The sequence below is a fragment of the Primulina eburnea genome, chromosome 3 (assembly GCF_022965805.1).
Source record: "Primulina eburnea isolate SZY01 chromosome 3, ASM2296580v1, whole genome shotgun sequence".
Classification (NCBI taxonomy): Eukaryota; Viridiplantae; Streptophyta; class Magnoliopsida; order Lamiales; family Gesneriaceae; genus Primulina; species Primulina eburnea.
In genome coordinates, this window is record NC_133103.1 from 36,396,787 (window position 1) to 36,409,797 (window position 13,011).

Sequence of the window (13,011 nt, forward strand, 5' to 3'; positions counted from 1 at the left end):
TTGAGAAAATTTGGTTTTAATACAGTACAAGATTTAAATCCTAGAATTTTTCGGTTTAATTAGGTATTATATGAGATGGTATTACGAAACTTTATCTGTGAGAAGGGTCTAATCTATCGATATTAACAATAAAAACTAATACTCTTAGAATAAAAAATAATATTTTTTCATTGATGATCTAAATAAGAAATTCCTCTCACAAAATACGATTCGTGAGACCATCGCACAAAAGTTTTTGACTTTCAGTTTTTTTCTAATTTGTTGTTTTGATTTTTATTTTTATCAAGATTTTAAGATTAATTGTAAAAAAAAAAGATTAAATAATTTAAAAGTATACCACATTGTATGATTGATAAATGTTTGATAGGATAAGATATGTAATTTGGGTTATATTTAATCCAAGGCAAAAACTTGTATGAGACGGTCTCACGAATAGTATTTGTGAGACGGATCTCTTATTTGGGTCACCCATGAAAAAGTACTATTTTTTATGCTAAGAGTATTACTTTTTATTGTGAATATGGGTAGGGTTGACCCGTCTCACAGATTATGATCCGTGAGACGGTCTCATACGAGACTCACTCTTAATCCAATGTGTGGTGCAAATTTAAGAAGAGGGATAAAATCATGTAAAATTTATTAATTACCAAAATACCCTTACATGTTTTATTTTAATTTATTTGCTCTAAATGTTCACTTCTCCCTAAACTACCGTCTGTATCCCAAAAAATCTGAGGGGAGGAAAAAACCTTGTCCACATTGTTCTTCATTGAAGCGCGTAAGTCCAGGTCAGATCTTTCAAAGCTATGAACCGAAGATCCACCGGTAAGCATGAACATGGTCTTCTCGTTTTTTTTTACAGGTGAGGTAAGAAATTAGATCTACAAACGTGGTACGAAGCAAGAGAGAAATCAAGATCTACTTGGGAGAAAAAGTTATTGTGAGTAATTTCTGAATTTTTTATTCGAGAAATCTTTTAATTCCGATTTTCATAGAAACAAAATCGAACAAGTTTGTCGATTTGAACCTGTAGTATTTTTTTTAGGTTTATGTTGATATATTTTCTTACGATTAGAATCCTGTTATTACGAAAATAGATTTAATTTCTTGTGTCATTCAGGAAATTTAACAGATCGGCCTTACAAATGAGGAGTTTTTTTTCAACACTTTCGATTTCTACGGTACAAGGCAGCCATCGGTTCCTTAGAAGAAGAAGGAGAATGGCGTGTCCGTACGCCACTTGCAACTTTTATTTTTGGAAACAAGGGTATTTTGGTCAATATAATTTCTCAGAGCAGCAGGATAAATACTATCAACAAGGAATGCATGGATTTGTTGTCCAAGGAGAACAGTGAAGTTTGTATGCCTAATAGTCAATATTACATTTACAAATTATACCAAACAAGTGATAACTAAACAATCACACCGTAATCAAGCTAACCAAACTGGGCCTAAATTGATACGATTAATCAATTACTTCAACCAATTATAAAATAAAACTTCGAATCACAATTCATTTATCTTTGAATTCTTTATGATATCATTATTAAAAAAATATTTAAATTTAGTTGATAATAGTTTTTAAATGGTTCATAGATTAAAGTAGTAGAAAATTAAATTAAAATATCTAAAAAGGGGCAAAGGTAGTAAATGGCAATTTTTTGTTAACGGAATTTTGTTTTTTCCATCCATTTTTCTTGGAAGTAAGCATGCAACTGTTTTTCATAGAAATATAAATCTTGGACACAAACAATTTAGTATTTCACATTTCCCCACAACTAAAACCTAAGCAAACTCTAATTACATGCAAAACATGGATGTAAACTAATCTCCAACACGTTCTCCGCAAGCGAACATGAAAATGAATTTCTAACTAGATCAAAGACAACTGAATACAAGTCCATGCTTTAACCATTGACACAGGCACCGGTCGACCAAGACACACGAGACTTTAAGTTTTTTATCCTGCAGAAACGGTAGGGAAGATGACAGGAACAGACGATATTATCTCAACAATGGGTTACATCAAGCTGTCCGGAAGTGTCATTACGACGGTGGTCGTGTCGGCAGAAAAGTCAAAGGAAGATGCTGAAGAATAATTGGTTGAAAATAAAAACGTGGTCGGCTGAATTGAAGGGACATGTTGAATAAGAATACGCGTTTTTAACGCGTATTCACATTGACAGGAGGCTCTATAAATAGAGCTCCCCCCTTCATTCTGAAATCATCCCTTCTTCGAGTTTTCTCTCATCTTATAAGCATTTGAGTGCTTAGTTCTATAATATTTGTGAGGTGTTTTGTTCTCCTGTATTAAGAGAGTGTGTGTTCTCTTTGGAAACACAGTGAGTGAGTTGTACACCACAAAATATTATAGTGTAAATCCTTTCATCTTGCCCGTGGTTTTTACCCTAATAATTTTTAGGGGTTTTCCACGTAAATCTCGGTGTCCAGTTTATTCTTTATTTTCGGGTTTTTACTATCTCAAATTCCGCATGTAGGACCAACAAGTGGTATCAGAGCATTGGTTTAAAATTTCTTAAAATTCTGAGTATGCTCTGTGGTTGCAGCCTAGATTGATCTTCCACATCAGAAAAGATTTTTTTGAGATTTTTTATTTAAGGCGGGATTATTTTGTCCGGTCTACTAAAATTGTTGTAGACATAACGACGGGAAGGTACGAGATAGCAAAGTTCAATGGAAGCAATTTTATGTTGTGGAAAATAAAGATACAAGCAGTTTTAAGAAAGGAGAATTGCTTGGCGGCTATTGGAGATAGACCGGTGGAGATTGCGAATGATGGAAAGTGGAATGAGATGAATGATAATGTCGTTGCCAATTTACACTTGGCAATAGCAGACGAAGTTTTGTCAAGTATCTCTGAGATAAAAACAGCCAAAGTTATCTGGGATACTCTGACAAAGATGTACGAGGTCAAGTCCCTACACAACATGATTTTCCTAAAGAGAAGGCTTTATACTCTTCGGATGGCGGAATCCTCATCGATGACCGACCATATCAACACATTAAATACTCTATTTGCCCAACTCACTTCCATGGGGCATAAAATAGGGGAAAATGAACGTGCGGATCTTCTACTTCAAAGTCTACCAGATTCATACGATCAACTTATCATCAACATTACAAACAATATTCTTATGGGCTTTCTAAGATTCGACGATGTCTTAACTGCGGTTCTCGGAGAAGAAAGCCGGCGCAAGAATAAGGAAGACAGGTTGGTAACTTCGAAGCAGGCAGAGGCTTTGCCGATGATAAGAGGAAGATTCATGGACCGTGACTCCAGTGGGAGCCAAAGACGAGGTAGATCAAAGTCAAGAAGTAAGAAGAAAAATATTTACTGCTTTAAATGTGGCGGTAAAGGGCACTTCAAGAAAGAGTGTACGAGTATTGATAAAAATTCTCAAGGAAATGTGGCCAGTACTTCAGGCAGTGGTGAAATATTATTCAGCGAAGCAGCAACTGTTGCAGAAGGCAGACACAAATTTTGTGACACATGGATAATGGATTCAGGAGCGACGTGGCATATGACGTATCGGAGAGAATGGTTTGATCATTATGAACCAGTCTCAGGAGGATCTGTATTCATGGGAAATGATCATGCCTTGGAAATCGCTGGGGTCGGTACTATCAAAATTAAAATGTTTGATGGCACCATTCGCACCATACAGGAGGTACGACATGTGAAAGGACTGACGAAAACTCTTTTGTCCTTGGGGCAATTGGATGACATCGGGTGCAAAACTCGGATCGAGAACGGGATCATGAAAATTGTGAAGGGCGCGTTTGTGGTTATGTAAAACGGAAAAGGTTGCTGCAAATCTGTATGTACTTTTGGGAGAAACACACAAAGAGGCAGAACTAGCTGTTGCATCAAATAGTTCAGGAGAAGAATTAACGGTGTTATGGCATAGAAAGCTCGGACATATGTCAGAACGAGGGTTGAAAATTCTCTCAGAACGGAAGCTGCTGTCGGGACTTACAAAAGTGTCACTACCCTTTTGTGAGCATTGTGTTACCAGTAAACAACACATATTAAAGTTTGACACTTCTACTGCCAGGAGCAAAAGCATATTGGAGCTGATTCATTCGGATGTTTGGCAAGCACCGGTTGTATCCCTAGGAGGAGCGAGATACTTTGTCTCGTTCATTGATGATTTCTCTAGGAGATGTTGGGTGTATCCAATCAAGAAGAAATCAGATGTTTTCCAGATCTTCAAAGATTTCAAAGCGCGGGTTGAACTTTGTTCAGAAAAGAAAATCAAGTGCCTGAGGACTAGCAATGGAGGAGAATATACAAGTGACGAATTTGATGCATTTTGTCAACATGAGGGCATCAAGAGACAGTTCACGGCGGCTTACACACCTCAACAGAACGGAGTGGCGGAGCGGATGAACAGGTTCTTGTTGGACAGAACAAGAGCTATGTTGAGGACTGCGGGTCTAGAAAAGTCATTTTGGGCGGAAGCAGTTAAAACCGCTTGTTATATTATCAATCGCTCTCCTTCAGTGGCGATTGATCTAAAGACTCCGATGGAGATGTGGACCGGGAAGCCGACAGATTATTCTCATTTGCATACATTCGGAAGTCCTGTGTACGTTCTGTACAATGAGCAAGAAAGATCAAAGTTGGATTCGAAATCCAGAAAATGTATCTTCTTGGGTTATGCTGATGGAGTAAAGGGGTTTCGCTTGTGGGATCCTACTGTTCACAAGCTTGTCATCAGTAGAGATATTATCTTCGAGGAAGATAAAGTAAAGGGAGACAAAGGCACACTTAATTCAGAAACTACTATTTTTCAGGTGGAAAATAAGACGGACGAAGGTCGGGTTTCTTGTGAAGCAGTACCAGAGCACGAAGAACAAGATCATGTTGAGTCTGAGGTTTCCAATGTGAGGCAGTCAACTCGAGACAGAAGACCACCAGGTTGGCTTTCAGATTATGTCACTGAAAGCAACATTACATATTGTGTATTATCAGAGGATGGTGCGCCATCGAGTTTCCACGAGGCTACTCAAAGCTCGGATGTATCCTTGTGGATGATAGCAATGCAAAAAGAGTTGGAGGCATTAGACAGAAATAAAACTTGAGATCTTGTTACACTACCACGAGGGAGGAAAGCCATTGGAAACAGATGGGTCTATAAGATCAAGCGTGATGGCAATAACCAAGTGGAGCGGTATCGTGCTAGGTTGGTGGTAAAAGGGTATGCTCAGAAAGAAGGCATTGACTTCAATGAGATATTTTCTCCTGTGGTTCGGCTTACAACAGTCAGAGTGGTGTTGGCATTGTGTGCGGTGTTTGACCTACATCTAGAACAGCTAGATGTGAAAACGGCATTTCTTCATGGAGATCTTGAAGAAGAAATTTATATGCTCCAGCCAGAAGGTTTTGCGGAAAAAGGCAAAGAGAACTTGGTTTGCAGGTTGAAGAAATCTCTGTACGGTCTCAAACAGGCGCCGAGGTGTTGGTACAGGAGATTTGATTCCTATATCATGAGCCTTGAATACAACAGACTGAGTGCAGACCCTTGTACTTATTTCAAGAGGTCTGGTGATGATTATATCATTTTGCTGTTGTATGTGGACGACATGTTGGTAGCAGGCCCCAACAAAGATCAGGTCCAAGGATTGAAGGCACAGTTGGCTAGGGAATTTGATATGAAGGACTTGGGACCAGTAAACAAGATTCTAGGGATGCAAGTTCACCGAGACAGAAGTAACAGAAAGATTTGGCTTTCCCAGAAAAATTATTTGAAGAAAGTCTTGCAACGCTTCAACATGCAAGATAGTAAGTCAATTTCGACCTCTCTTCCTGTTAACTTCAAGTTATCCTCCGAGATGTGTCCTAGCAGTGAAGCAGAGAGGATGAAGATGTCTCGAGTACCATATGCATCAGCAGTGGGAAGTTTGATGTTCGCCATGATCTGTACAAGACCGGACATTGCTCAAGCAGTGGGAGCAGTTAGTCGGTATATGGCGAATCCTAGACGAGAGCATTGGAGCACTTTTAAGAGGATCCTTAGATACATTAAGGGTACCTCGAATGCTGCATTATGTTATGGGGGATCGGATTTTACACTCAGAGGCTATGTCGATTCAGATTATGCAGGTGATCCTGATAAGAGGAAATCTACTACTGGTTATGTGTTTACATTTGCAGGGGGAGCAGTAAGCTAGGTTTCAAAACTGCAGACAGTTGTGGCGTTATCTACAACAGAGGCAGAATACATGGCAGCTACTCAAGCTTGCAAGGAGGCAATATGGATTAAAAGGTTATTGGAGGAGATCGGGCACAAACAAGAGAATGTTTCTTTGTTTTGTGACAGTCAGAGTGCCTTGCACATCGCAAGGAATCCAGCCTTTCATTCCAGGACGAAACACATTGGAGTTCAATTTCACTTTGTGCGGGAAGTAGTAGAAGAAGGAAGTGTGGATATGCAGAAGATCCATACAAAGGATAATATATCTGATTTTCTGACCAAGCCAGTGAACACTGATAAGTTTGAGTGATGTAGATTCTCAAGTGGTCTAGCAGAAACGTAAGCAGCAGAGAATGGCAAGATTGAAAGGATGTGTGGAGATGTGTTTGATTCTCAATCAAATCTCCAAGTGGGAGAAATGTCGGCAGAAAAGTCAAAGGAAGAGGCTGAAGAATAATTGGTTGAAAATAAAAACGTGGTCGGCTGAATTGAAGGGACGTGTTGAATAAGAATACGCGTTTTTAACGCGTATTCACATTGACAGGAGGCTCTATAAATAGAGCTCCCCCCTTCATTCTGAAATTATCCCTTCTTCGAGTTTTCTCTCATCTTATAAGCATTTGAGTGCTTAGTTCTATAATATTTGTGAGGTGTTTTGCTCTCCTGTATTAAGAGAGTGTGTGTTCTCTTTGGAAACACAGTGAGTGAGTTGTACACCACAAAATATTATAGTGGAAATCTTTTCATCTTGCCCGTGGTTTTTACCCTAATAATTTTTAGGGGTTTTCCACGTAAATCTCGGTGTCCAGTTTATTCTTTATTTTCGGGTTTTTACTATCTCAAATTCCGCACGTGGGACCAACAAGTCGCAGTGCACAAACCATCTCTTTCGTCTTTCCAAAGTAGACCTGCAGTTAGAGTGAATACGGGGCAATGAGGAAAACCACCCAGCAGATAAGCTAGCTGGGCAGTTACACCTCCCGTTCACCACTTTTCACGTGCAAAATTTTTTAAGATATAAATTTGCATCAAATTAGCCCAATCAACCAAATATTTTGTTTCTGCTAGTTGCGACAATTTAGTAGTATAACATTTTAAGAATACCTGGTCCAATGAGTTTCTCAGCTTACTCTCCATTTTCAAGTAACTTCTGATTCACAATCACCTCTAAGCATGCAGAACCCAACAAAATCACATATAACTTCAGATATGCATTTATTCAACTAATTTTCAAGAGACTTCCCACAACAATAAGAACATATACATGAGATTGTTTACAGCAGCTTGATACACAAATAGTTTGCTCCATGGTTCATCGGAGCGACCGGGTCTTAGCCGGATCGGCCGTTCTGGAACGGGAACGGCCCCTAGCGCGTCAAAGTTCCAGTACAAAACGTTGAGTGTAGTGTCACGCCGTTTTGTGTCGTGAAATCGGCGATATCTCGGCCGGTGCGAATGGAACGGTTCGGCTGTTCAAAATGAATTTGGATGAGCTTATGGATGAAGAAGACTTGGACGCACAGAAGAAATTTGAACACTAATGAGTTGGCCTGTGGGGACAAGACTAGTAAAAGACTAAAAGTTAAAACAATGGACCGAGAGTGCCGAGAGTAAGAAAAGAGGAGTAAGAAAAGAGTGTCAGACAACTTGCAAAAGAATCAATAATTTGTATCAATAATTTCAAGTCTATCTTCCTATTTCATATTAAGAAATCGTAAAAATCATCTCTCTATTTAAAAACCTCTCTTGTTGCTGCGTTTCTCCTTTGTACACAAATATTTGTAATCTGGATTTGGAAGCTTTTATTTGGATTTGGAAGCTAATTATCGACAAAGTTTAACTAAGGTGATATTTATTTTGAAGTATTTACGTTAATGATACTAATGTTATATATGTTCCACTAATAAATGTAGTTGATTATGATAAAAAAAAAGAAATTTTGTTAATTAATGTATTGTGGCCTTGTCGTATACTTAGTTAATTATGTATAATTCACTTAGTTAATCATTAGTTTTATTAAAAAGTATTTAAATTTACGTTGATAAATTATCTGTAAAATTATAGAATAAATATTTTTGGTTGATATTGTCAATTTAGAGAGTGAAAAAATGAAGTGGGTTGTGAATTTGTAAATTTAAGTATTTTGTAGAATGGCTCCAAAACCCGATATTGGTTGGGAGTTCGGTGATATGGTAGGTGATAATCGAAAGACAGTAAAATGCAAATTTTGTGAAAAAGTTGTAACCGGAGGAGTTACGAGATTAAAAGAGCATATTGCACACGTTACTGGAAATGTCGAAACATGTTATAAAGCTCCCAAAGAAATATCTTTGATGTTACGAAAACATCTCCAAGATTCGAAGGCAAAACGAAATTTATTGAAAAAGAAAAAAGAAAAAGTACTAGAATCAATACAACAAAGTATACATGGATTGGAAAGTGATAGTAGCAGTGAAGATGCTTCAGAAGATATTGAAACTTGAGAATTGCGAAAAGTCATGAAGGAAAGCCGTAAAACAAGCGTTTTTGAGGAGGAAATGCGTAACCGACACGGTCTAGGTAAACAATATATAAACAATATTATTAATTCGTGTGTACATACATTATTAATTTATTTCGCATGTCTAATCTTAAATTTTATAATTGTAGGATTTCCTGGTGCTATTTCATCTTTTGGCCTAAATCCTGGTTTTAAAAGAGATATGCCCCGCAGCTTTAGTGTAAAAGATGGATCTCAATTACCATCAAAAGGGATTGACTCATTTATGTTTCCCTCAAAACGTAAGAGTATAAAAATTGGTTTGCTGTTGAAAAAGTCAAAGAAGTTGGGAAAGCTGTTTCAAAATGGTTTATATACAATGTTATTCCATTCAATGCAGCAGATAGTGGACCATATTATCAATCCATGATTAATACCATTGCAGAGGCTGGAACTGGAATAAAAGGTCCCTCAGGACGCCAAATTGGTGGGGTTTATTTACAAGATGAGGTGGATGAGATAAATAATTATCTAAGGCATCGTTTGGTTTGCCATATAACAAGTGGATTGTCTCATAATCATTTTTGATCATTTGTTCTTCTCACTTATTGACATGCCCATTTTTATCTTTGGGCCTGTGATAAATACATAATTTTGAAGGAGAAGACATCCCAGCCCAGCCAACTGATTAGTATCCTAGTCAACAATATTACAGATGAGACAAAATAGCTTTACATAAACACCCTTCTCCCAATATTCCAGAGTGAGTAGCGGCAAGAAATTTTCAGCAGGGAAAAAAGGCGGTAATTTTCCCTCTTCCTCCCACCACCACTGTAGCGAGCATCGACCAAGGTAAGTGTGACGATCTTCAGTTATGGACGTTGTTTTTATGGCATGGTGTTTGTCTATCTAAACACACACGGTATTATCCTCTCCTCACCCTTTTATTACAAATAATTCTTTTTTTTGTTAGATTATATTTTCTTATCGCAGTAAGTTAAAATTAATTTAAGGAAGTGGATAAATTTTGTTGGTTGAATGGTTAAAGATTCAGTGCTTTTGCATTATGTTCAAATCCTATAGTCGCAAACAACAATATACATGTATACCAATGCGACATGATATATAATTTTCCAGAAACAAAGTGTGAAGGGATTATTAGAATAAATGGCGTAAGTGTTTAGGCGTTGTACCCAAGTTCATTGAATTTGTATTCCATTTACTAATCATATGGCAGAAACATTTATGCTGCTTCTGCCATGGATGGAGAAGATTATTATATCCAAGATGCTTTAGTTTTGTATCAAACAATGATGTGCTCATTTGTGTTGTTGAGTCTTGTAACACGGTATTACCAGAAGCTCATAGCACGACGTAAGCGTAGGTGTGTCCGAACAAATATTTCATACAATGTGGCAGAAAGAATATGTACTCAAGTAAACCACTTGCATAGGATTATTGAAGCAAGTGATGTGCAGTGTGTTGTGAACTTAAGGATGTGTCGAAACGCATTCGGAAGGCTATGTTACTTGGTAAGGCATGTCAGTGGGGTTTTAGATTCTCGATATGTCCGAGTTGAGGAGAAGGTTGCGATGTTCTTGTCTATTTTAGCACATCATAAAAAGAATAGGATAATTGGACACGACTATTTACGAAGTGGCCACACTGTAAGCACTCACTTCCATGAATTACTTAAAGAAATTCTTATGCTACACACAATACTTCTTGCGAAGCCGGTTCCTGTGGATGAGACTTGCTCGAACGAAACATGGAAATGGTTCAAGGTATGTATGCTATTATTCAAAGACATTATATTTAGGTTTTACATCGATATACCTTGGAGAGAATTTTATTTGCATTGTTACCAGGGTTGTCTAGACGCTCTTGATGGTACATATATCAATGTTCATGTACCAATCATGGATAAGACAAAATATAGAACAAGGAAAGGGACGATAGCAGTTAATGTTTTGGGTGTTTGTGATCGTGATATGAAGTTTGTGTATGCATTAACTGGATGGGAAGGTTAAGTAGCAGATGCGAGGGTTCTCAGATATTCTATGAATCGACAAGATGGGTTGAAGATTCCGAGAGGTAATATTCAAAATGTAATCTTTGCTTGTACCATCAATACATCAATAATATTATGATACAAATAAAAATTTAAAAATTATGTTCTTGTCAATAACAAAAAAATTTAATTATTATTTTTTTGAATAACATTGATCTCAATCTCATTGTTTACAATGATGACAGGTTGCTACTATCTATGTGACAATGGATACGGAAACGTAGAAGGATTCTTAACCCCATATAGAAGAACTCGTTATCATATTAATGATTGGGTGAATTCTAATAGTGAACCACAAAATTATAAGGAATATTTCAACTCCAAGCATTGTCGTGCACGCAATGTTATTGAGAGGGCTTTTGGTTTAATGAAAAAACGATGGGCTGTTCTTCGGAGTCCCACGTTTTACCCTCTTCAGGTTCAAAACCATATGATTTTGGCCTGCATGATACTACATAATTTTATTCGATCTGATATGCCCGACGATCCACTCGAAGAATTTGAAGATGATCGGGAGCTTCTAATGAAGAAATAGAAGATGAGTTCATTGAAAACATGGAGTCTTCAGTAGCTTGGGATATGTGGAGAGATAACTTGGCCATGTCGATGTATCAAAATTAACGAATGCCATAATTATGAACATGTTGTTTGTTTTCTTTTGTGAAGAATTTGATGAATGGTTGTGAGATACTTTTTGGTTTGCTTTTTGTTGTACAAGACATAATGTGATTTTATTTGACATTATTCAGTTTTTTATGTTATTTTTGTTATACTGAATATCAAATGCATGATTTAGTTTAATGTATTTCAAACAAAAATAAGACAAACATTTCTGTTCTCATTGCAGGGTATTGACTAATATTGTACAGAGTCATGGAGTTTGGAGCATCTAGCAACATTGGACCTGGGAAAGTGAAGAAATCAGACAAAAGTAGGTGTGTGTGGAGTAGTCGTGAAGAGGAACTCCTTATTCAATCTTTGAAAGATGCAATGAAAGGAGGATTTAAAAGTGAAAATGGTTTTCGAGCTGGGCACTTGGTTTTTCTTGAGGAAGCTATGAGAAAAGTGATTCCCAACACTGATTTACGAGGCAACCCCCACATAAATTCAAAAATCCATGTGTGGAAAAAGACTTATGGTACTCTAGTGACTATGCTTAGCCGAAGTGGAGTTGGGTGGAATGAAACAGAAAAAACGATTGATGCGACTGACGAAGCATGGGACGTCTTTGTGAAGGTTATTGTATATATGTAAATGTGAATATTATGTGTTTATTTCCAATGAAATGACACTAGTCTTACAAACTCTTATATGCAATTTGTTTCTGACATTCTGCAATTGAAGAATACAAGTTATTTAAGTTTACATATGATATTTGATGCATCGTAATTTCATACATGAAATGTTGTTATTTGATCAGTAACATTTGTTTTTTTTTCATACGGAGTTATAACAATGCTCGTACGATGCGATACAAGTCATGGACGTATTTTAATGACTGGTGTGAGATTTTTGGTAATGATCGTGCCACTGGAGAGCGATCCTTCGGATTTACAGCTGCTGTACAAGCTGTTTTGAACATGAGTACCAACCCACCGCTGCAAATTGACCCACCTCAAATGGATACTATCATGGAAAATATGTGTAATGGGATCCATCGGTCAATGATTTTGGTAGCAAAAAGGTAAGTGGCAAGAAACGCAAGCGTCAATCACAAAGCGAAGATCAATTTGTTGATGCCATTAATAATTTCACAGAGAAATTGGTTGACAAACTATCAGAGTTAGGGCAGCGAGGTGGCCGAGATGATGGGAAGTCAAATGGAAATAAAGAGGTGTTTGATGCCTTGGGGAGGATTCCCGAACTCGCAATGTACGAAAGAGTTGTAGCTGCTGCAATGTTAGTTGACAGACCAAACTACTTAGAGCTATTCTTCAGTCTTCCAGATGAGGCCAGAATTTCTTTGGTGCGTTGGCTTCTCAACAATGTCTGATTTGTAATTGCTTATGACAGCCTTTTGATAACTACTCTTCCACCATGCAATGATATTCGCAAAGTTTTTTGCGGCTCAGTATGACATGGTATTTTGGTAAGGTTTGCAGGTAGTAATGTTTTGAAACTGCACAATATTGTGATTGTGAATGTATTATGTTGAACAAACCATGTAGTTTTGGAAATACACAATATTGTATTTTTGTGCCACTCTTGAATGTAAGTATTTTGTTTGCAATTTGTTGTTCTCT

General features: G+C 37.4%; 1 long non-coding RNA gene across 1 annotated transcript; it reads left to right on the plus strand.

Moving 5' to 3' along the window:
- Window positions 1-9,594: 9,594 nt before the first annotated feature.
- On the plus strand, window positions 9,595-12,078 carry LOC140828477 (uncharacterized). Its single transcript, XR_012117225.1, has 3 exons — window positions 9,595-10,481; window positions 10,566-10,791; window positions 10,954-12,078. It is a non-coding gene; the product is annotated as an uncharacterized lncRNA (long non-coding RNA).
- The last annotated feature ends 933 nt before the right edge of the window (window positions 12,079-13,011 follow it).